Source organism: Miniopterus schreibersii (assembly GCF_964146895.1).
Source record: "Miniopterus schreibersii genome assembly, chromosome: Y".
Lineage (NCBI taxonomy): Eukaryota > Metazoa > Chordata > Mammalia > Chiroptera > Miniopteridae > Miniopterus > Miniopterus schreibersii.
In genome coordinates this window covers 15,655,311-15,680,557 of record NC_138120.1, presented here as the reverse complement: position 1 = coordinate 15,680,557, position 25,247 = coordinate 15,655,311, and positions in this window count along the sequence as shown.

Below are 25,247 nucleotides of genomic sequence, written 5' to 3'. Positions count from 1 at the left end.
GTGAGGCATATGACTCCAGCCTTTGATGGAATGGCCTATAATGTTGATCCTTTTGAGTTTGACTCTAAGAAAAAGAGGACTCTGAAATATATTCAATATGGTGTACAAGCTGCCCTATGACTTTGGCTATATATTAGTGCAGATATGATGGTCCTACAAGTTTCCCTGCTAGATAGACATTCTGTTTGGAGCCTTAGGAAGACATAGACCTGAATCCCATTATAGATTATTTGGGTTTCAATCCATGGCTTTTATATCATCAACCAAAAATAATTTTCTTTTGAGGAGCACTTCCTGCATTCTTTTGTGTTCAATTAGATGAAATGTCTTTGATAAAAATGGTGCCAAGTGCGTGGACACCACTCATCATAAAAAATCATCTCCACAGAGAATATTAGTTAGGAGAATTGCCCCTCCTTTCTCATTGTCATGTTCTAAACATATGGATACCACAATAAAAGTTCAGGAAGCCCTTGAACAATGTTTCTAACACCTCAGCTACCAAGAAACAGCAAGAACTGGGCCCGGATGATGGTAAACCTGATCATTATTGTTCACTGGGCAAGTAGTAATCATAGATGCAAAGCTCCATAGGTTTCCTGTCTGCCCAGAGATCAGTGGGGAGGCACTGTTTACAATCTAGGTTTGAAGTCCATCTGCATAACGCTGGTAGATTGCATCCCATCTAAAGCCCAATGTAGTCCTTGATAGGAGGAGCATATATTCAGGGAAAGTGGCTGTCATCACCTCTCAAAAGAGACTGAGACTTGTCTCCATTGTTTTAAAAATATACTGCTAAACCCTGGTGCACTAAGTGTCCATGAAACCTGAGTTGTCCATTATGACCTGTGTGTGATGTTACCTGTAAAGTGATAAAGTTGGCCATGCAAAGGAAGATTGCAACTTCAATTTAAATTGGTACATACATGTAAAATTCTGGGAGGTTCCTTGTGGCACAAACATTTACATAGGTAGTTTCCCGGTTGTCCTCCATCCCTACTGCTATATAATGGACATAATGAAATAATATGAACATATTTTGATTACTTACACCTTTTCAGCAACGTTATGGTGAATCATCAGTTGAGGTTGGCAGAAGCAAGAGGGTGTTAGGGTGTTAACCATCAGAAATAAGAAGGAATAGTGTCTATTAAAAAAAGAAAAATCACTAATTAATGGTTAAAAAAAGTCCTAATTACACAGTCCACTCAAAACAATTTTTAAATATTGGACTACAGCATCCCTGGATTAAAGATTACAAACCAGGTGGCAATCCTAGTTTCTAGATTCCATATGTGATGATGTGGACATTTTGAAAAATTTCTAAATGTTAAACAACAGCAGACGTGGATGTTTTCATTGATTTATATAAAAGTCTTGAGATTCACTTGAAGAGCTTCAGAACATAAAGCATTACTTTTTTTTCCCAAATGTTCCAAGACAAATGTAAGAAAAATTGGAAAGGTTCATGATGACATAGAAACCGATAATGAATAAAACTAGAATAACTCAGGAATTTTAAAGCCTGGAAAAATGTTCAAAAGCAAATACACAAGGCTAGTGATGTCAGTGACCATTCCTGTGACAGTTCAGACCTCTACTTCACTCCTACTCGACCAAAACATTAAAGGTGAGGGACATAGTGTGACACTTAAGTCAGTGTGCTACTCTTTTGAGAACTATGTGAGTTCTGTAACTTACAACGTAAGAACAGTATGGGGTATGTATGGAAATTAATAATGGTTGGGGACCATGTGCAAATAAAGATAACTTTGGGTGAGAGAAAATTTATTAATTTGGGGGCATGAGACAGATATTGTGCATTTATATCTGGAGTTTGGTCACTTCAAAAGGCATTAAAATATGATTATGATGGTTGGCTGAAAAAATTGCATCCAATTATGGACCAATAATTGTGTCTGGAAATTTCCACAACCTATTGTTTTCATATACAAGGACCAGTTCAAACTTAGGGTGTTCAGAGTGTTCTAAGTGGATTGGTTATATGACTAAATTCACATTCTGTGACTGTCCTCATGGTATACCTGTTACTAAATTCATTGAGAAATATATTGAAGAGGGGAAATGGAATATTTGAAGAACTGTGTAATGATTCTTTTATTAGGGCCAATCTGGGAAACAGGCCTTTCTTTGTACAACTGAAAAGTTATAAAATATATTGGAATTCTGGGTGGCAGGGGTCAGTGGTCCTTGTCAAATCAATAAACAATCATAGAGTTACTAGAATTAAGGACAGCAAGCCTTGCATATTCTTCCTAGATATACTGAAGCATAACTGTTCTAGGTGATGTGAACAATGGTCTCACTGGAATCAAAACATTCAGTTAGCCCATTAATCAATCCATGGCATGAGTCAGATTACAAACCCAGAATTCTTAAATGAAGGCAAATTAAGAGTTTCTTGATAAAAGCCTCCAAGTGGGCAGCACACATTTTATACTATTAATCGTACTTTATGCCTTTCCACAAGGGACTGATAGCCTTTTATTTTAAATAAGGATAATCCTCTATTTGGGAGATAGGCAAGATCTAGATAATTCAGAAACTACAGGTTCTGAACTACAATTGGACTAGAAAACAAAATGTGACTTTGGGCCTCCACTAAGATTAGGAACTATTGAAGTCAGGTTAACAATGGAGTATTAGCTAAGGTCAATTTTGAAGTGTTACCAAATGTTGTCACGTCTATCCTGTAGTTACCCATGATTCTAGAAGGCATTACCAAAATAGCCATAGCATTGGAATGACTTTTTGCACTGGATTACTGAAAAATAAGAACTTGTATGCAGGGAAAATATAAACATGAGCCACTAGAACTGACTATAGCTCCAAAAGTAGCAAATCAAAAACTATACCATCTTCATGGCTGGGTAGTAGAGATTTGTGCCGTCAAAAAGATTTGAAACATGCAGGAGTGCTATTTTGACCACACGCAAATTAAACTTTTGATGTGACTTATGGAAAAGTAAGAGAAAAGAAGGAAGATAAGGAGAAATAGGAGGGGAGAGAAAAAGTTAAGAGTTTGAGTAGGAGAAAAAGAAGAAGACCTAGGAGGGTGAAGATAAAGAGGAGAAGACTAGGAATAGGAGGAGGAGGAAGAAGAAGAGGAACAGTAGGAGCAGGAAAAGAGTAAGGAACTGAGAAGGAGGAGGAAACAATGAGGTTGAGATGGAGATGATGGAGAATGAGAATGAAATGTAACAACATGGTAAATGGCAGAGAATTAATGCAAACTTTAAGTGCAGGTGATTCCAACATCTGCTGCTTTCCCAATGTGGTAACTTTGACTTACTTCAATGTACACATCACCTGGTACCTGTAGGCACTTACAAATGTCTGTAGCTTATGTGTCAAAAGTTCAAAGTTGACTTCCCTTACCTGCAATGCCTGCATATAAGTTCATTATCTTACCACTTAAGTGAATCACTTCTACATCCCTGTCTCCTACTTTCCATAGGTCTTGCCTGCCATTTCCATTCTCCATATATCTTCCCTGCTATTTGATTACAAGGATGATGTTATGGTGATTGGACCTAGTGAATGGGAAAAATACCACCCTAGACTTTCAAGAGATGTACAGTTTCCAAAAAATAATTTCTGGCATCCATCTCTGCTTGAAAATGAGTTGGATAAAGGGGTCCCACTGGACCTCTGGATTTAAGAGGCAGCATAATCCTCAATAGGGCATGATACTCCTGCATATTTATGGAGTGGCCTGAAAACCTGGTCTTTTTGTGTTGGACCTTAACAAAGAGATGGTACCTTGATAGATCCAGGATTATGTAAACGCTGCTCTGTGATCTGGGCCATATACCATAATAGACTTAATGTTTCTACTAGTTTCACTGATGGATAAAGATTCTATTGGGTGCGTTAGAAATACCAAGAGGAGAATCACACTGCAGGTCCTCAGGATTTCCAACCAACATCTTGATAACTGCCACAAATAACTATGTTCATTTGAGGAACAACTCTTGATATTTTTTTGATTATATGTTGGAAAAACAAGTAATGACTCAAAAATTGACCTATGTAGTTGGACCATTGCTCAAGGCACAATATCATTTTCACAAAGAAAACAAGCATTTAAGTGTCCACCCACCTGACACATTAATGTCCTAACTGAGAAAGTGCATTGAGACCATATTTCAAGACAGCAATTCTCTCCATGATAATTCTTTCATCTGAGTCACAGAAACACTGGAACTTCAACCTGATGCTAATAATCATGAACTTCATGGTTTACTAGATATAGAGAGGTGGACAAAAATTTACCCTCTTTGCCAATCTTCATAATATCCAGGTTCCCCAGAGCAATTGAGAGGCTAACATTCAAATCTCTGGCAAGGACCATCTAGTCATCATATGTGGCTTCCATCTCCTCTAAATCCAAAAGAAGTCCTAGATAAGAAGACCAAATATTCAGAAGAGGTGGATATTAGCACCACCAAAAATAGACTGAGATTTGACTTAAAAAGTATCCTTGGTTTAAATGAAAAGTGCTTAATCATGAGCCATCAAGTTACCAGGTAAGCTGAGTTGTCCTCTATGACCTTGTTGTGATAACATTCTTAAAGTCATAAAGTTGGCCTTGCATGGGAAGACTATATAATTTTAATGGGGTATATATAATCAAACTTTGGAGGTCCATGCAGTTATATAATGGGTGTCCCAATTATGCTCAGTCCCTACTGCTATGCAGTTCATCCCTCCCTCATCCTAGACTTCTGGACTCATGGTAAGCTCCCTAAGACTCTTTAACAGAAGAAGGAAATATATGGCTTGTCTTACATATAACTTAGCATGATATAGATGGTCAATCGGATTGTGGAAAGCTACAGCACAACACAATTTTTCAGAAAAATTGCGAAGAACTAAATAGTAAGTAATTCACCACACAGTATATTTTGGGGCATTTCAGGTCATTGCTAACTTTGTGTGGGTTACAAAATATGCAATGCAAGTATACATTAGTTCCTGTTTCTGTACCATATTTTACATCAATAGCCTGAGGCATAAAAGAAACATAATTGTTTCCAAAACAATAACATGAAAACAAAGAAAACCAATCGTTAAGTCTTAAAAAAACATTCAGATTCGACTATAGCCAATTAAGATTTTATCTAAATGCTGTCCTACAGCATTTGTAATAGGAAGAGTGAGGATCGCTTTAGCAATCATGATTATTCTGGTTCCTGGTTTCTATGGCTGTGCTGATGAAAAGCTGTTTGAAAAAATTTCTGAGTGGTCCACAGCAGCAACATGGATGTTTACTTTGTTTTATGCCGAAAACTCCAGATGTAGCTTTAGGATCTTCAGGATGTGAATTATCATTTTTTCAATGGCTCCAAGCCAGATGTAAGTAATATTGGTAAGGATCATGGAAGAACTGAAACTGAGTGATATTGGAGGGAACAAGAATAATTTGAAATTTTTCAAACTATAACACTACATAACGAGACACACAAATTTAATTACTCTACTTACCCTTCTTGAGGCAGATGCCACCTTCACTAGGTTCATCACAGCAGGACTGTGAAGTTGAGCGACAAAGTGTCATTTTTAAGGAAGTATCCTCCTCTTTGGAATACCCACATGAGTCTTGTAATTTAACAAGCAGAAAAATTATGGAATACGTGTGATAATAATTACTGGTGAGGACCAATTTTAAATAAACATAAATATATATGAGATAAAATTTATTAACTTAGGTCAACTGGGCAAACTTTCCACACTTATTTTTGCTGCTTATATCATTAGAAAAGACTCTAACATTTTTGGGGGTTAGTGGGATAAAATATCTATCCAAGGATAGTCCAATAATCATGACATGTCAGTGCCCGCTATCTCTTGTTTTAATATTGAAGAAGAAAATCAAAATAGGGAAGCAAGTATATTGGTGAGCATTGGGCATGTAAGTCCTACTCCACACTCTGGGATTCTCCAAAGGTATAGTTTTACTAATACATTAAGGTATATATTGAAGAGCAGGAACAGCATATTTAAAGGACTGTGTGATGATTTTTCTGTAAGGGTCACACATTGGGAACTGAAACCACTCCTTTGAAAAATTTAAATGTGATGGAAGACATTGGATCCCTGTGTAGCTGGGTGCAATTGTTCTTGTTTAGTCTCTAAGACCATTTTAAATATGATTACTCTAAAGTACGGAAAATCTAAACAATTAAATGAGTCTGACTGGCACTCACCTAGTGTAGCCTAATCAATCATGACGTTCCCTAGAATTTAAGACAGCAAGCCAACTACATTATTTCTCTATTTATTGAAACTGAAATATTGTAGGTGAAGTGAACAATGGTGTCACTGCAATCATAAAAACATTCATGCAGACCATTGTCCAATCCTTTTCATGAACCAGTTTACACACCCAGTATTCTTAAATAAACAACAGACCACAGCCTCATTTTTAAAAAACACCAACAGACAACAAAATATATACTCTTAACCTTACTTTATGACTTTGCTCAAGGGACATATAACCCTTTTCAATAGAATAACTGTATATTTGGGAGAAGACAAAGAACTCTTTGTTCCTGGGCAACAGCACACTGGTTCTGTTGAGCTAAAATTGGTCTAATAAACTGAAATGTTACTGTGGCACTCCACTAAGACACAGATATTTTGTGTGTCAAATGACCAATGCTGTTTTAGTTTAGGTCCATTTTAAAGTGGGTCCAAATGTTGTCAGATGCATCCTGTAATTTCCCCTGTTTCTAGAATACAAATCTGAAACAGCTGTCACAGTGGAATGTACACTGACTCTGGATTATGTTGGAGGGAGTCCTATTATGGCAATAAAGTGTACACAGAAGCCATTAAAACTGCATATAGCTAGGTAAGTTGTAAATCAAGAGTTAAGACACACTTGGAAGATTCCGTTCACCAAGAGAATAGAGTGCATATTCCATATGTCCCCTCATATATGAAATGTAAAAACAGAAACAAACAAAATCTACATACAGATGAAATGATGGTGGTTACCAGAATAGAAAAATCATGATGGAGGTCAAGGATCATATAGGCGGTCAAATAGAAGGTTACAGAGCATACTAACTATGGATGGAGCACACACAATAGAGGGTAATATATGGTGAAATTAAGTAGTACCAATTAGATTTATATAATGTTATTTACCATGTTACCCCTTAAAATTTGTAATAAGATAATTTTAAAAATAAGCTTTGATAATCCCAAACTTGTTCACAGAGAAGATTTCTGGTTTGAAACAATAAAAACATATTTTTGTTTATCTACCTTTTGTTCGATAAGAATCAGGTAAATCATCTGTTCAGTCTGGGCTGAAAAATTTGTGGTTCAGGGCACTAGTAATGAGATAATAGTAGGAAACATGTCCACTAAAGAAAACAAAATCAAAGACTAAGGTTCTCAATACCAATCATTATTCCAGAATCTTAGTAAAAAAGAGAAATTCTAAATATTGGGCTATGGCAGCACAAAATGGAGGAATGAGTAACACTGTGGCAATCCAATGTGTTTCTAAGATTCCAGTTTGCATGTGTGTGGTGATCACATTGCGGTTCTGAGAAATTTCTGATTGGTCTCCAACAATAGATATAAATATGCTATTTATCAGCATTTGAGATGGCAAAGAACTCATATTCAAGACTCCAGATTCAGGGGAAAAATATTGAGGGCAACAATAGATTATTTTCTATCAATGGTTCCAAACTAGGAGGTGAGAAAATTTGGAAAATTCATGGTCGAGTTGTAACCAATATTGGAGTAAACTATAATAATTCATAATTATTCAATCTGGAAAAATGTGTAAGAGGGAACACACAAGTATAATAATGGTAGTGATCTATTTTTAGCAGGGGCCACCTTGACTAGACCTAAGTTTCAGAGGAATCTCATGTTGAGGGACAAAGTGTGACCTCTTGAGGAAGTGTGCTACATTATGGATAACTACATTAGCCTCTACCTTGCACAAGCAGAAACATATAGAATATAAGTGGAAATAATGATGGGGGACAATGTTAAAGAAACATAAATTTGGGCGATACCAAATTTATCAAAATGGTTTTACCAGACAGAGATTGTGTACTTTTATCTGCAGATTTAATCAAAAGCGAAGACTCTATGTATTGAGATTGTTGGCTCTAAACTGCTTCTAATAATGGACTGATAATTTCAACATAAAAATTCCCACTATCTTTTTCTAAAATTTGGAAACAGAAAAACAAACAAAAAACAATTTTCAAAGCTTCGAAAGGTTGGGATGGTCATCAGGATTTGTCATATAAGTTCTGTCCCACATACTGTGAGTATCCATCTGGCATATCATTAACCAATAAATTGAGAAATATATTGAAGAGAGGAAACAGAATAGTTCAAGGACTTCATGTATGGGAGGCAGCTGATCAATGACTCACTCATCATTGATGTTTCTATCTCTCTCTCCCTCTCCACTCTCTGAAGTCAAAAATAATATATTAACATTTTTTTAAAAGAATGATTAATTAGCATGAAAAATTTTTTTAGTAAATCATAACTCAGAATTTTTTACATAGCTATGCAAAGGTTATAAATGTCATTCAAGATTCTAGAGCTTAGATCAGGAATCTTTTTCTATAACAGTCATAGAAAAAATGAGCTTATGGTCTCTGTAGAAACTCCATGTATCTCCTCATAGTTTGACAACAGTCATAGGCAATACGTAAATAAATAGCTGAGGCTATATTGAAATACAATTTTATTTGTGTACACTAGAGCGTGGGTTTCATATAATTAACATTTATCATAACCCTTTGGGAGAAAGCTCAATCAATTTTTAGGATGATGACATCCTCTTGACACAAAAGTTTGTCCCTCATAGCTGGGACAGCCTTGTACTTTAAAGGGAAATGAAGCCACCAGTGATATCCACTTAAAACTCAACCATAAATTGGGAACCTTGCATCCTTTATTGGTCTCAGGGGACCAGGTTCTCTATGTAGCTTGGCCTCTAGTATTACTACTTGGCCATTTATCTAAAGCACAGTGAACCATGTTGATCAGGTTTGCCTCTTTGTCCAGTTCTTCTGCTTCTCAGTGACTCAGGAGAAAGGGACATCATGGAAGTGCTTGCAGTTCTATATTCTTCTCTCCCTGCACTGTCTCTGTCTGGACACTAAAGGGTCAGAAGAGAGGGACACTTATGTTTGATTTTTCTGGGAGGAGATTATTTTGCATATAGAATGACACTAAAAGAATATGGCTTCATTATTAAGAAAAAACTATATTTGCCAAATTTGCATCAAAAGAAGGCCAAGGTTTGTTTCTCAAAATAACAATAGTTATTTGTGGGTGATATAAAGACCTTGATTGAAAATCCTGAGCATCTACACTGTTATTCACCTCTGCGTATTCCTAAGGCTCCTAACAGAATCTTTGTCTGCCAAGGAAATGTGTAGGACTATCATGCTTACTCTAGTATTTGCTCCAGGTTACAGAGCAGCTTGGACATTAGCCTGAATTTTTTACCATGCCCTATCTTTTCAGAGTCCAATACAAAATTACCAGCTTCTCAGGTCACTTCATAAATTTGTTTGAGATACCTCCTCTCCTCAGATATTTGCAGCTTTTAAAATCAAGAGCCAATTGTTAACTGTGACACCATCTTAGCTGCAAGTGGAGCCAGGTGCTAAAAAGTCTCATTTACATCAAAATATTTACCAATTCTCTTGAATACACAGGACCAAAAAAGATTTCTTCTTTTGTTGTTCAAAATGTTACAGATGTCCTTTTTTCTCCCCAATGACCCATTCCACCCCAACCCAAAACCCTCCCCCAATCCTTTTACACAACACTATCCATGTCTTTGGGTTCTGCATATTATGCATATAAGTTCTTTGGTTACTATCTCCTCTCCCACACACACGACCCCTTCCCTCCCTCTGAGGTTCATCAGTCTGATCCATGCTTCCATGTCATTACAGCATTTCTTTTCATCAGTTTATTAAGTTCTTTCGATTCCACATATAAGTGAGATCATGTATTTGTCTTTCTCTGCCTAGATTATTTCACTCTGCATAATATTCTCCAGGTCCTTCCATACTGTCCCAAATGGTACAAGAACCTCCTTCTTTACAACTGCATAGTATTCCATGGTGTAAATGTCCCACAGCATTTTTATTCACTCATATAGTGATGGGCACTAGAGCTATGTCCAATCTTAGCTATTGTACATTGTGCTCAAATGAACTTAGAGTTGCACATCTTTTTTCAGATTATTGTTTCAGAATTCTTAGGATATATTTCTATAAGTGGGGCCACTCGATCAAAAAGCAACTCAATTGTTAACTTTTTGAAGAACGTTTATACTGGTTTCCATAGTGGCTGCACCAGTCTACATTCCCACCAGCAGTGTTTTAGGGTTCCCCTTTCTCCACATCCCCACCAACACATGTTATTTGTTGGTTTCTTAATGGTTGCTGTTCTTAAAGGTGTGAAGTGATACCTCATTGTAATTTTAATTTGTATCTCTCTGCTGATTAGCAATGTTGAGCATTTTCACATATGTCTCTTGGCCATATGTATGTCCTCTTTGGAGAAGTGTCTATTCAAGATCTTTGCCCATTTTTTGAAAATTGGATTGTTTTTCTTCCTCTTGCTGAGTAGTATGAGTTCTCTGTACACTTTGGAAATTACCCCCTTGTCAGATACAACCTTGGCTAATATGTTTTCCCAGACTCTGTGGTTCCTTTGCATTTTGAGGCTGTTTTCTTTTGCTGAGCAGAAGATTTTAGTTTGATGTAGTTCCATGTGTTTATTTTTTCTTTTTTTGTCTTGCCCTAGATATATCAGTGAAAATTCCTCTACCTGAAATGCCTGTGACTTTACAGCCTATGATTTCTTTGAGTATTTTTACCGTTTCATTACCTACATTTAAGCCTTTTGTCCATTGTGAGTTTATTTTTTTCTGTGGTGAAATTTGGTGATCTAATTTCATTTTTTTGCTTATCAATGTCCAATTTTCTCAGCACCATTAATTGAAAAGGCTGTCTTTTCTCCATAGCATGCTCTTAACTCCTTTGTCAAATACTAACTGACCATAATGTAATAGGTTTATTCTGGTGCCTCTGTTCTGTTCCATTGGTACATATGTCTGGTGTGGTACTAATAGCAGGCTGTTTTGATCACAATTGATTTGTATACAGTTTGATATTTTGTAAAGTTATCCTCAAAGCCTGTTCATTTTTGTCAAAATACCTGCAGCTATTTGGGATCTTTTTATGTTCCATATAAATTGTTTAAATGTTTGTTATCCATCTGTGAAATATGCTGTTGGTATTTTAATAGGAATTGCATTGAATCTATAAATTGCTTTGGGAAGTATAAACATTTTAATGATATTAAATTTTTCAATCCATGAGCATGGTATATTCTTCCACTTTTTTATATCTTTCTCTATTACTTTTTTCAGTACCCTGTAGTTTTCAGAGTACAGGTCTTTACATCCTTGGTTAAGTTTATCCCTAAGTATCTTATTTATTTAGTTGCAATGGGAAATTATGCCGTTTTTTTAGTTTCTCTTTATGAATGTTCATTGTTGGTGTATAAGAATGCCACTGATTTCTGGATGTTGATTTTTTATCTAGCTACCTTGATAAATTTGTTTATCAAATCTAGTAGTACTTTGATGGAGTCATTAGAATTTTCTATGTACAATAACATGTCTTCTGCAAATAATGACAGTTTTACTTCCTCCTTTCCAATTTTGATGCCTTTTATGTTTCCTTCCTGTCTGATAGCTGTGGCAAAGATTTTCAGTACTATGTTGAATAAGAGTGGTGAAAGTAGACATCCCTGTCTTGTTTCTGTTTTTAAGGGATATGGTTTTAGTTTTTGCCCATTGAGTACGATGTTGGCTGTAGGTTTGTTATTTACGGTCTTTATTATGCTGTGGTATGACTCCCTATTCCCACTTTGCTGAGAGCTTTTATCAGAAATGGGTGCTGGATTTTGTCGAATGCATTTTCTGCACCTATTGATATGATCATATGATGTTTGTCCTTCATTTTTTTTATGTGATGTATCAAATTTAATGATCTGCAGATGTTAAACCAGCCTTACATCCCCAGAATAAATCCCACCTGGTTGTGGTGTATTAAATTTTTAATGTATTGCTGGATCCAATTTGCCAGTATTTTCTTGAGGATTTTAGCATGTATATTTATCAGGGGTATGGACCTGTAATTTTATGTCTTTCTAGTGTCTCTGTCTTGTTTTGGGATTAGGATGATGCTGGCCACATAACAAGAGTTTGAGGGTGTTCCCTTCTCATTAATTTCCTGGAATGCTTTGAGTATAATAGGAGTTAATTCTTTGAATATTTGCTAAAATTCACCTATAACTCCATTTGGTCCAGGGCTTTACTTTTGCAGAGAGTTTTTAGATTACTGCTTCAATTTCATTAGTTGTCATTGGCCTATTGAGGCTTTCTTACTCTTCTTGATTCACTTTTGGAAAATTGTATGTTTCTAGGAATTTTTTCATTTCATCCAGGTTGTCCAGTTTGTCGGCATATAGTTGCTCATAGCATTTTATTATTATTCTTTGTATTTCTGTAGGTTCAGTCATTATATCGCTCCTTTTGTTTCTAATTTTATTTATTTGGGTCCTCTGTCTTGGTTTCTTACTGAGTCTGACTAAAGGTACATCAATCTAATTTATCTTTTTACAGGATGAGCCCTTGGTTTCATTGATTTTTTGTAAATGTTTTTTAGTCTCTATGTCATTAATTTCTGCTCTGATCTTTATTATTTCCTTCTTTCTCCTTGGGGCTCTTCTTACTGTTCTTTTTCTAATTCTTTTAGCTGTTGTGTTAGCTGGTTCATGAGACCTGTCTCTTGTTTCTTGATTGGCATGTAATGCTATGAACTTTTGGCTCAGGACTGTTTCAACCTTGTCCCAGAGATTTTGGGTTGTCATCTGTTCATTTTTGTTTTTTCCTAGAAATTTTTGATTTCTTCCTTGATCTCATTGGTAACCTATTAATTGTTTAATGCCATGGTACTTAGTCTCCATGTGTGTGAATATTTTTGTTTTTTTTATAGTTTTTGATTTCTAGTTTCATGGCATTTCGATACAAGAAGATGCCTGATATGATTTCAATCTTGTATTTGTAGAGACTTGCCTGTGCCCTAACATGTGGTATATTTTTGAGAATGCCCCATGTGCAATTGAAAAGAATGTGTATTCTGCTTCTTTGGGATAAAATGTCCTGTAAATGTCAGTTAAATCCATTGGATATTTTAAGTTATTTAAGGTCTGTGTTTTCTTGTTGATATTTTGTCTTAATGATTTGTCCAGTGCTGACAGTGAGGTGTTAAATTTCCCCACTATGATTGTGTTGCTGTCATTCTCCCTCTTAAAGTTCACCAAATGTTTTTATATATTTAGATGCTCCTATATTGTGTGCATACATGTTTATTATTTCCTCCTGTTGTATTGATCCTTTGAGTATTAAGAAGTGACCATTGATTTTTCTGTTGTGGTCTCATTTTGATGTCTACTGTGTCAGAAATAAATACTGATACTCTAGCTTGTGTTTGTTGTTTGTTTGTATTTTATTATTATTATTCCCATTTAAATGGAATCTTTTATTCCATCCCTTGACTATTTGCCTGTGTGAATCTTTTGTTCCCAAGTGGATCTCTTGTAGATAGCATATTTTTGGATCCTGTTTTCTTATCCATTTATTTCCCCTATGTCTTTTGTTTGGACTATTTATTCCTTTTACATTTAAGGTATATTTATTTTATGCCATTTTCCCCCTTATGCTGATGTATCTTTTTCTCAGTATTCCTTTTTTTTTTCTTGGAGCAATCCTATTAGCATTTCTTACAATGCTAGCTTGGTGATGCTGAACTCTGTTAGACTTTTTGTCTTGGTAGCTCTTTATTTTACCTTCAATTTTAAATGATAGCCTTGCTGGATAAGGCAATCTTGGTTGCAGGTGCTTGTCTTTCATTACTTTGAGAACTCCATTCCACTCCCTTCTGGCCTGAGTGTTTCTGTGGAGAGTTGTGATGTCAGCCTTATGAGGGTTCCCTTGTAGGTCACTGCTTGTCTCTCTCTCCCAGCCTTTAATATTCTCTCTTTGTCCTTGACTTTTGCTATTTTAATTATTACGTGTCTTGTAGTGGGTATCTGTGGGTCTCTCTTGTTTGGAACCCTCTGTACTTCCTGGCCTTGTGTGGCTTTCTCCATTTCAAGCATTGGTAAGTTTCTGTCATTATTTTCTCCATCAAATTCTCTATACCTTGCCCTCTTTTCTTCTCCTCTTTCTCACCTATGTTGTGAATTTTGTTTGTTGCATATTGTCCCAAATCTCCCTTAGACCGTCCTCATGTTTTTTTATGTGGTTTTTCTTTTTGTTGCTCTGATTGAATTTTTTTACCTTATCTTCTAAGTCCCTTATTCCATTCTCTTCCTCACTGAGCCTTTAAAATTTTTTCCCTGTGTAATCCTGATATCAGATATAGTATTTTTTATTTCTGCCTGGATCTTATTTATGATATGTATCTCTCTTTTCATGTTTTCACTAAGTGCCTTGACCTTACTTTTAAGTGACCTGGTGTTCTCATTAATTCCCTTGAGCATTTTTATAGACTCTATTTTGGACTCTATTTTGGAGCATTATTTTGGACTCTATTTCTGATAACTTGCTTAAATCATCAAAGTCCTTTTTGAGTGATTTTTTAAATTTCTTTAGTTTGGGGGCTGTTCTTTTGCCTCCCCATTTTGGTTGTTCTTAGTGCTTGTATTTATATATTAGAAATGTTTGCTGTCTCCTCTTCTTATGGGGAGGGATTTTGTGGTGTTAGTCCAGTGGAACCCAGAGGAGTGTGTTGTGTTTTTTTTATATACTTCTGACCTCTTTGCTCTAGGTGTGTCCCTTTTCTGAGTGTCCCTTTTGTGGGTTCTTTGGGCTCTCCTGTTGTAATTGGGTCTAGATTTTTGTTGACCAATTTTGGGGAGGACTCTCATCTCAAGTTGGCTAACTTTGTGTCTCAAACCCAACTCCATCATGTAAGTTGTTGTGCAGATGCTGGTAAGGCAGAGAAATACACAAGTAAACTTCCAGGAAGCCAAGGGTATCTTACAAAATATCTAACAATCACAATGAGTACAACCCAATTGAAAATAGAACTAGGCCAGTGAAGGGAGAACACACATTCTAAAAGGAAAAAAGGGGGGGTGTGTGTGGAAACAATGAAAAGTAAAGGTAACAAAAGAAAAGTATATTGTTAATAGTGACAAAAATTTAGAAAATAATAATAATAAACTAAATTAAATGTAAAAAATAGAGAAGCTACTGGGAGAGAAATGAGGCAGAGAAAAGATTCTGAAAGAAAGGGCAGCAAAAAATTAAGGGACAGGATAGGAATGTGAGAATAGTTTAAAATGAAATAATAAAAGTACAATAAAGAGAATGTCAGAAACTAACAACCAAACAAAAAGATAGGAAGACAGAAGGGAGAAAGGGAAAGGAGAGAAAGAAAAGAAGAAAAAAAAGTTATGCCAATGGGTCTAGAGGAGAGAGGGATAAAGCCAAAGCAGGGATGGAATCCAATAAGAGATATGTGAGAAACTATAGAGAAAAGGAGTAAACTTGGTTTTAATGGTAAAGTATCAGCAACTAAGCAAGAAATATCAAGAAAACCTTGATAGCAAAGGTAACGATAAAATAAAAGAATGCAAAAAAACCCAAAAGAACACAAACAAAAAAAGAAGCAATACAAAATTATTTTTTTAAAAAATTAATTAAAAATTTTAAAATAGAAAAAAATATATATATTTTTTCCTCTTTCCCTTTCCTAAAGGGGGGGTTCAAGAAACTCAATTAGGTCAGTTTCATCTGGGCAGCCTATGTTCTCTGTGGCTCAGTGTTTTATATGTTAATTTCAGTTCTATTGGGAGGTATACTTTTGTATCAGCCAAAGTGAGGAGCTGTCTAGGATTGGCTCTGGTGTTCTTAGGTAGTTGGTTGATCTGAGACTCTCTGTGGACCATCTCCATTTGTCAGCTATTTTGCAACTTTGTGGTTGTCTGGCCTTACTCCAGAGTCTTCTTTGGAGTCTTTTTGGTGTAGGTTGGCTAGTGTAACTTAGGATATCACTCCCTTTACTTAGAGGTTTTGCTGTCAGGCATTGACTGTGAGGGAATTAGTCTCCACTTCACAGCCAACTCCTCAGTCTCTACACTATCCTAGGATTCTAGTTTGCTATACACTGGCCTGCTGCAGTTTCATATTGAATTTAGTCTGTTGTCTTTTCTGTTTAGGCAGTTTCAGAGGTCTGGAATCAGTGGGTACAATTAAAAAACATTCCAGTCAGCACCCTGCCTGCCCAGTTCCCAGCAGGGATTTTAAGCATTTACGCCAGTAGCAAAATAATAATCCCTTAGAGTCTTGTTCTTGTAATGTCCTTCTGTGAATTCTTCTCCCTTCCCCCTCAGGTCTGTGCCTTGTGGGGGAATGTCTGGGGTTTCAATGAGCTGAAACAGCTGGTTTCCTGTTGGAGGTGATGCCACTAGCCTGCAAGAGAGGTAGGCATGCTCCGCCCCTCCTTTCCTAGATCTAATTGGCTTGTTGCAAGGGCCAGGTATTTTAAACATCACTATTCAAACACAAATCCCAGCTTCCACTGGTCCATTCTTCTAATGCAAGGAAGGGAGGTGGAAGCCAGTTCTGTGATCAAAAACACAAAGGAACACACAAGCAGAGAATCTGCCCTGCAAGTTCCTGCTACACCCTGCTCCAAGGTTCCCAACAGGAGTTAACACAAATCTCTGGGAATTTCCCATGAACAGCTGATCTCAGTAAAGTTGGGGTAGCTCCTTGAGAAACACCAAGGCACCTCTCAGGGCTGGTTAAAATTCCCACAATATACCCAATGAGAGTTCAGGTACCTGAAGGAAAACTCTCTATCACACGTAGTTCTAGTCTGTCTCTGGTGGTTGGAGGGCTCTTTTTCCTTCCTTGCATCACACAAATTAAATATTTTCTGTGACTCAACATAATGCCTTACAGAAAGGCAAAGGGTCCCTGTATGTGGCTACTTAGTGCAGATCCCTAGTCCCTTTCCACTCTGGTGCCCCACATTTTTGGACTGGCTTTCCTATGGTCAGCATTCTGTGCATCAGACACTAGTCACAAGCACCATTAGAAGTTTTGTTGCACTAGGAAGTCTCTGTGCCCTCCTCTCAGCAACACTTCCTCTGAATCCCTATGCCTTCCATGTGGCAAACTCCTTTCGCTCTCTTCTGCTTGTGGTTTGAGATCCCAGCTTTTGGATACCAGTCTGCACAGCCAAGGGGAGGGAGTTGTTTAGACTCTAAGCCTCTGGAATGGGAGCCCAGCACAGCTTCTAGGAAGACTCCCTTTTCTATGCACCCCCTCTCTATGATGATTCTCCAGTGTTCCCTACTCTCAATATGTCCACTCAGGTATATTTCTCTGGTTTCTCCAAGCTGGTTACACCATATTTTATGAGTAAATTGAGTCCCTGGCTAGGAGCAGGGGTGCTCTGTTGATTCTCACGGTGCCGCCATTTTCCGGAAATCCCAAAAATATTTTACTGAGTGAGACTTAAGAATTTTAGTCAGATTTATTCCTCAACTGCTAACTGTAAAAGTATATAAGGTCTAGAATAGTACAATTGTCCTTCACAAAGTCCAGCCAGCATAAAATTGGTCTTGTTATGGTTTAGTGGGAAGAATCTTCTGTGGTTAGAAAAGTTGTCAAGACCTCTGCAAAGACAGGCTGTAGAGGTGATGCCCTCCAGAGGAAATGTAATGACTGTATATGCCGCATCTGCTGGCTGATAGAAGGCAACTTTGATTAAACTGGAAATATAAGGAGGAGGCATTTTCTAGGATTGTAGGTGCATATGTGTTTCAGGTGATGTGTACAGTGAGTTTCTCAGGAAAACTAATCATTCATACTGCAGCAGTAGCTGAGCTCTTCTCTTGTTAGTGTCCCCATGAGTCAATTGTCATTTTTGAACTCCTTTTTTTCTCCTGTCTACTCCTCCTCCTGCTCCTCTTCCTTCTCCTACTCCTTCTTTTCCTCCATCTCCTCTTTTCCCATATATCCCACCTCTTCCTTCCCCAGCTATTCTTCCTCGTTTACCCAAGCCAAATCAAAAGTCTTATAAGCACTCCCATATCTTTCAAATACTTCATGGCGGCACTAAGACCTACTATCCAACCAGGTCTGAATTATATCTTCTGAATTACGTGTTACCTAGATATAGACTGCTCTAATTCTTTCTGTTTAGACTTTTCTACTATAGCAGCCCTCAATCCTCAGTAATGTAGTGTGGGATTTCATTCCACTGTTATAGCTATTTCAATTATGCTTTCTGAAACCAGGAGCAATCAAAGAAAGAATCCAAACAAATTCCCTCCTACTTCTAAATACATCTGTGATAAAACTCATTGGTAACCTGACCTAAAAGCTCCAGTGATAAAACTCATTGGTAACCTGACTTCAAAACTCCTACTGTGACAGTAAAATTTTAGTTTCTGGGATGATCTTCAGTTCCAAAGAAGTGTCCTATAATACCTGAATTATCTGGTTCTTTGCTTTCTCCGAAATAGGGTGTTGTCCCATAAGGCAAGGCATGAAGTAAGGTTAGCAGTATTTTTTTTTCTCCGTTTTGAGTCCTTTCTCAAAAGGGCTCTGGTATATTCTATTTTTTTAAATCTAACTTTATTGTTGAAAGTGTTAAAGATGTCCCCTTTTTTCTCCATTGACCCCTTCCATTCTACACACAATCCCCACCCCTGGCCTTCACCACACTACTGTCTGTGTCCATGGGTTATGTGTATATGCATATAAATTCTTTGGTTAATCTCTCCCCAACCATCCACCCCCACAGTCTATAATTCTGGGTCTGTAAAATGCCACATTCCCAGGATATGTCTAAGGAGCTGACTGAATGTTTTTATGATTCCCAGTGACACCATTGTTCACCTAGAACATTACTGTTTCTGTAAATCAATGATGAATGTACACAGAGTGCTATCTTCAGACCTAGGAACACCGTGATTGATTATCCAATAAGCTACCTTAAAGCTCAGTCTAACTCTTTGATGCTGCTTTGACTTGCAGCCTTTTGGTGTGATTAGACCTATAATGACTTTGGTGGTTTCAATAGGCCCATTGACCAACAAAGGATCTAATGTCTTCCATCACATATAGGTTTTTTGATTGAGAGGCTTCTGTTCCCACTGTCTGGACTTCAGAGAACAGTTATCAAGGATCTGTTGAAATATGTTTTTTAATGTATTGGTGAAAGTTATGCCCTGTGGACACTCATAGCATGTAGAATAGGATACATATGGCCAATCCACTTTAACATTTCTCACTTTCTAAGCTACTGAACTGGTTCTTTTACATTAAAACAAGGGACAGTGGAAATTTCCACATCACATTTATTGCTACACCTTTGGGCACATTTTTTAGCCAACAATTCCAATAAACCTTTAGAATCTTTATTAATGACCCAAGCTGGATACATATATAAACGCACAATCTCTGTGTCGAAAGCCCAAATTAATACATTCTGTCTCAAAAAAATTTATTTTTCTTTAACATTTTCCCCACCTTTATTTCCACATATACTCCATATTTTTCTACTTTGTAAATTTCAGGACTAACAACTTTTTGAAAGTTTAGCCCACTTGCTCAATGGCTGCACTTTGTCCTACACCATTTTTGTCCTTCAGGACCTCAAGTTTAGTCAGAGTGGCAACAGCCAGTGGTGAGTTTACTACCTTTATTACCCTTTCGGGTTTCCTCTTGCATATATTTCCAGTCTGTGACAAATCTTCAAATAGTGTAGTTTCATTCAATTTTGGCTACATCTCTACCACAAAACTCTAGAGTATGGATCACAACTGGCCTAGAACCACCGAGAGGGAAAAAAATGACTTATATCCTTACCTACCACAAGCTGAATATCGAGTTTTAAATATCAGTTAAGGAGGCCATCTGAAGTGATGATAAATAGAATATTCATGTCTTCTGCTGGGGACACTCAGAAAATTTTCAGAAAGCCTATGTCACCAGCACAGACATGGAAACTAGAATTAAGGAAACCCACTGCTTTTCCACAGCTGTTCTGACTCATCCAACTATTGATACTGGAACCCACTATTAAGAAATTGACTAGTGAGCTGGGAGTCTGAAATTAAAACTTGGATTTGTAACTCTTAACCATTAATATATATATTTTTTATTTTTATAGGCACTAGTCTTCACTAACTTTCTGATGGCTAACACCATACAGCACACCTTCTACTGCCTAGTCTCAACAAATCACCCACCTGTCTTATTGAACAAACATTAGGTGAACCAAAATATGCCTATATTATTCAAAAACAGAAAAAAGTATATTTTTTCCCTTGAATAAGTATGGAAATAACAGACTTTCCTTTCAAAATTATTTTATTATTTTATTTGGTGGTTAACATGATAAATAACACTACATAAATTTTACTTGCATAACATTAAAGCAAAACATAACATACTTCATTATGTGCTCACCATGAAAAGCCTAGTCTCCTCTGTATTGTATTTGAACAATTTTAGCCTATTTATTTCCCCGCATACATTTTCCTCTTGTAACTACAATGATTTTGTCAGTTATGATTTTTTTTATTTGTTTTGTTTCTGGTTTTACATCGCAGTGATGAATAAAAATATAGAATGTGCCCCTTTATACTCTTGGTTAGTGAAACTTTACACTTTAAGACTTCACTCTGAGGTCCTTATATGAGAAACAAATATATTTGTATAATTTTTCCCATTGACTGAGAAATGTCCAACAACCTTTTGTCCAAATGTCACTTGAAGAATATTCCAATCATGTTTCTTTCATGTCCCTGATTATGGTTGAAACATCATTGTCAGAGCCATGAATATGTATCTACTTGCATATCTGGTCAGTTTTCTTCCAAGCAAAGTGATTGATGAGGTGAAGTGCCCCAGTCTCTGTACCTAGTGATATTTTCATTACTCACTGCCCTTCACATATGTTCAGAAATCATCTGTCTTACAGCAGCTTTCACTTTCTTGTTGGCCATCAATGTCATGCAAAACCATTGAAAAGCCAGGTGAGAATTTATTGCCTCTGTCAACGAGTCATACTGATCATTCTATTAGTCAACAGAGCTAGGTTAAAATAGGAATTCATTGTATAACAGCAGGTGTTGGGAGTTGTGACATGTCCATGCCACCTGAGGGTCTGGAGTCAGGGACTGAACCCTCCTCACAATTACCCCTTGATATTGAGAGCCTGCTACATGTCTGGACATGGTCCATGTAGCCTGAGAGCCTGGAGCCAAGGACTCGACCCTCCCCACCTGTGGGGAGTAGAAATGAAGATAGTTACCAAGGTCTGGGCTCAAGCAGAAGGGAGGATGTTTAAGCTGAAAGTGTGTTTGTGCAACCGTGAGAGAATTACTTTGCATCACCCTCACTTCCTTACCAGTTGTTTGTTATTCACTATATAATAAAGGCCTTGAAGCCATTAAAGGCTGCACCTCATTGGAGGGCAGCCCTCCTGATTCCAGAACTGTGTTTGTCTCTAATTCCCACCACTCCAACTCAGGTTTGTTCCTCTTTCAGGCTGGTTTCTGACAAGCAGGAATTAGGACCATTGGATTAACTTTTATATAACTGAATTATTCCTCCTTTATTTGATCAAATGTTTATCACATCAAATTGATATAGTGTTCCTTTGCATAGTCTTTTTACGACTCCATAGGTGGCATCACACCCAGGTCATACTGTACATGTTTCATGGTAACTTGGTGGCCCATGACAAAGTATTTCTACTTAGAAACCAAGATTACTCTTTGGTACAAATCATTGTCCATTTTCAGGGTGATGACTGCCATTTGCCCTGAAAGTTTGGCCCTCCTAGCTAGGACTGCATTTGTTTAGAATTACTGAAGGTACCGGTAGTGTCCAGATGGAACATAGCCGGAGACTGGAACTCTTGCCTCCACACAGTTATAAGAGGAGCGAGGATTCCCATGGAGCTTGTCATCTAGAGTTCTTTTTGAATCACTCAAACTCTCAAAGAGAAATATTTGCTTCTTTGACTGTAGGCTCATCTCTCTGAGGCTCTAAGTCTTCCCTGTGAGGCTCTAAGGCTAGGCTACAACCTAAGGCTAGGATAAAAGCCAGGCTAGCATTATCTCTAAAGATATAACACTGCACACTTCTTTTTTGTTGCAGCTGCAACTTACAATGAGTCTAAAGAGTCTGAGAACAAGATTGGCCTATAGGAAACAACACTCATTTCAACCCTCCTGCCTCCATTTCTTCAAAGTTTCATCATGGGTCTGTACAGAGTGTAAAAGCTGCTGTGGACTAGTTTCATTTGAGTGTACATAAAATTTTCACATAACTATAAAAAAATATTTTCAGACTTTCCATATTGTTCCTCTGATCAGGACTGGTTAATGGATGTTTAATTAGCATGGATAAGATTGCCTTTAGTGAAACAGACATCTCTAAAGCTCTTAAATAGCCATGGAAAGATTATAAAGTGCATGGAAGGTCCTAGGTCAGAGGCAAGAAGTATTTTTCTGTAATAGCCAGAGCTTAAAAGGACTATCATATCTGTTGACTCTTCAAGCCTCTAATCATAGTTTGGCAACAGTGAGTCAGTGACAATATTTAACAAAATGGTGTGACTTTATTAAAGTAATTTTGGGGGAACACTAGAGTGTGAATTTCATATAAATGACATGAGTCCCTCAGGTTCTCTGAAAGATCCAGGGCCCTTGCTGCAGGCATCAGGAGCCTTGCTCACGTACTCCAAGAGAGACACTGGGATTTACCTTGCTACTCTCAGCTCTTTGAGCCTAGGCTGAGGACTTATTGGCTAAGCTCTTCTCTACAAGACTATGAGACTCATCTCACTGGGTCTAGGCCTGTGTAGAATCTGAGGCCAGAGTAATGTTTAAGGCTATCATAATATTTAATGATGCCACACTGCACATTGACAACTCACAATCTTGGTTCTTTTATTGGCAGCAGAAACTTACAATAGTCTAATAATTTTGAGCACCAGATTAGCCTGCAGTGGACAGACACTCGCCAATACCCCCACTGTTTCTCAGTTCTCCCTGAATAAAGGGCAGCAGCTGCTGTGGAATGGTTTCATTTGAGTGTACACCAACTGTACACAGAAATACCCAAACATATTTACAGATGTTCCACAGTGTTCCTGCATTCAGGAATTACTAAAGAGTGGAAACTTAGCATGGAAAAAAAGTTTTTAGTTAAAAAGATTTCTCCAAAGTTCTAAACAGCTATGCAAATATTTTAAAGGTAGTTCAAGATCCTTAAGAGCTCAGCAAGCTTTTCCTGTACCAGCCAGGGAAAATGGCTCTTGGCCTCTGTTTAAACTGAAAATCTATCCTCATAGCTTGACAGCAGTCATAGAAAATATGTAAACAAATATGTGTGTCTGTATTTACAAACAAACAAACCCATTCATTTATTTGCACTGGATCGTGAATTTCATATAATTGATGTGTTGTGCTGCAAGGCATCCCTCAGTTACTCAAAGAGGCCTGGGCACCAGGATGACAGGGCCCTTGGCCTCACTCTGATTTTCTGAGATAAAGGCCCAGTGCCAATGCTACCATTACTGTGGTCCTTGCTCAAACTATCATAGAGACAGGTTCAGTTCTTTGGGACTAATCAGGTATTTTATGCTAGGCTCAGCTCTTCAAGTCTAGGCCTGGATCACCAAGCCTTGGAGGCTTGACTAGAAGGCTTGAAGTCTAGGCTAACTACAATGCTAAGGTAGAATTCAAGGCTAGCATCAGTATTTAATAATATCATGCTGCACAATGACAAGTCACAGCTTTATTCTTGTGGTGGTAGTTACAACTTACAGTGAGTCTCAAGGGCCTGAGCACCAGAATGGACTGCAGGGAACAGACACTGATTCCAATCCCATGATTACTTCTGAGTTCTATCCTGGGCCTGAACAGAGAGAAGGTTCCACGGACTGGTTTCGTTTGAGTATACACCAACATTACACAGAATTATTCAAACATATTTAATAATGTTTCATAGTGTTTCTAAACTCAAGAATGGCTAGAAATGTCTAATTAATATGGAACTAATTGTCTTCTGTGAAGCATATTTGTCCAAAGTTTTTAAGCAGCTATGTAAACATCCTAGATCAGAGGTCAGCGAGTTTTTTCTGTAACAGCCAGAGAGTAAATGGTTTATAGTGTCTGTTGAAACTCTAAGACACTCCTCATAGTTTTAAAGCAGTCAAAGATAATATTTTAAAAATGGAGTGGCTCTATGTAAAACAGGCTGTATTAGTGGGCACTAGAGTGTGAATTTCTTATGATTGAGATGTATTAGACTGCAAGGCTTTCCTTGGACTCTTAGAGAGAGTTATCCATGGCACAAGCTGCCAGGGCGCTGGACCTTAGTTTGGACTCTCAGAGAGGCAGGCCCAAGTCCTACGTTGCTGGGGCCCAGCACTTTGCTGCTTCTGACCTTGAGAAAGGTTGGGATGTTAAAGGCTAGTCTAGACTCTTCCAGGATAGGATAAACTCTTTGGGATAGCCTTGCCTCTCTGTGTCCCTGAGGTTAACCTCAGAGTCTCACAACCTAAGCTATACTCTTAGTTTAGGCTAGACTACCAGGCTATCATCAGTCTGTAATGATATTATTCTGCTCATTGACAGGTCATAAGCATTTTCTTGTGGTGGCAGTGGTAAATTACAATTAGTAAAGGGTCTGAGTACCAGAATGGACTGCAGGGAACACTGACTGCGACCCTGTGATTCCTTTTGAGTTTCATCTTTGGACTGGAAAGGGAGCAGCAGCTTTTATGGACTGATTTTATTTGAGTGTACCCCAATTTTACATATAAATACGTTTATAAAAACATATTTACAGATGTTCCATACTGTTTATATAATCAGGAATGGCTAAACAATGGCAAAGTAGCCTGTGAAAATGATCTTAACCAAAACAGACCTCTCCAAAGTATTAAAGCAACTATGCAAATATTAAAAAGGTAATTCCAGATCCTAGACCAGAGGTCAGCAAACATTTTCTGTAACAGCCAGGGAGTAAGTGGGTTTTGGTCCCTGTCAAAATTCTACATCTCTTCTCATAGTCATACATCAGTCATTGACAATCT